The sequence below is a fragment of the Coptis chinensis genome, chromosome 2, assembly GCF_015680905.1.
Source record: "Coptis chinensis isolate HL-2020 chromosome 2, ASM1568090v1, whole genome shotgun sequence".
Classification (NCBI taxonomy): Eukaryota; Viridiplantae; Streptophyta; class Magnoliopsida; order Ranunculales; family Ranunculaceae; genus Coptis; species Coptis chinensis.
Genome location: NC_141457.1, coordinates 39,364,694 through 39,365,755, shown reverse-complemented (window position 1 = coordinate 39,365,755; position 1,062 = coordinate 39,364,694). Strand labels below are relative to the sequence as shown.

The window sequence follows — 1,062 nt, the reverse complement described above, 5'->3', positions numbered from 1 at the left end:
ATTTGTTACCCGTTTTTCACGGTTTAGACCATGAAAAACCTTATCAGCACATGCGTAGGATTGAACAAGTTCTAACAACATTCCACCATCCTACGGTTGGTGCGGAACAAATTAAACTCAGGGTATTCCCTTTCACCTTAGTCGATAAGGCAGCGTCTTGGTTAACTGCCCAAACGCCTAATTCTGTGGACTCGTGGGCTAAACTTGTTCAGCTGTTTATGGAACATTTTTACCCACCCCTAAAGACGGATGAGATGCTTTTCAAGATTCATTTCTTTTGACAAAATCTTTATGAATCATTTTCAGAGGCTTGGAATCGTTTCACCGATCTCCTTATAGAGTGTCCACATCATAACTTAGCAAAAGACACGTTAGTTCGTGCCTTTTTCAAAGGACTTCAACATCACCATAAAGAAGTCCTCGACATAATGAATGGGGGTAGTTTTCTAAGTAAAGGAGCCTCGGAGGCTTACAAATTTTTAGAAGAGCAAACTAAACGCAATAACAACTGGGGGTAGTGATTTATATCCACCGCTCCGCTAGTTCTTCTAATACCGTTAAGGCCGCCGGTATATTTGGAATTAAACACGATCCCGAGCTTAGAACTCTAATCGAATCACTCACTAAAAAGGTAGACGCCATTTCTGTTCAACAAAAGCCTATCCCCGTCATGAATGTAAATTCAAATCCATGTAGTTTCGTTGAGCCCTCAAAGATCCCGACTCCCATCGTCCCTATAGCCTACTTAACGGGCTTGTTCCATTAATAGTGAACCTAACGACCCTTGGAGACAAAATCCCAACTTCGGTTGGAGAAATAACCAACACGCCACACCTCCGTGGTACAATAATCAATATGTTAGGCCAACGCCGCGGTTTAACCAAGCTCCACCACGACAAGGACGGTCGTCGTAATTTTAATAATTATAACAACCAAGTGCAACCTCGATAAGGTCAAGCACAAGGTCAAGGTAGTTATAATAATTATAATGCTAATAGAGGTATCGTTCCGGTAAATAATAATTATCAAAATCCACCCATAAATAATTCACGCGAAATAGTT

At 41.1% G+C, this 1,062-nt stretch overlaps 1 non-coding gene across 1 annotated transcript; it reads right to left on the bottom strand.

The window, feature by feature from the left end:
* Nucleotides 1–254: 254 nt before the first annotated feature.
* Nucleotides 255–358, bottom strand: LOC147515994 (small nucleolar RNA R71). Its single transcript, XR_015214623.1, has one exon. It is a non-coding gene; the product is annotated as a small nucleolar RNA R71 (small nucleolar RNA).
* Between the last annotated feature and the right edge of the window lie 704 nt (nt 359–1,062).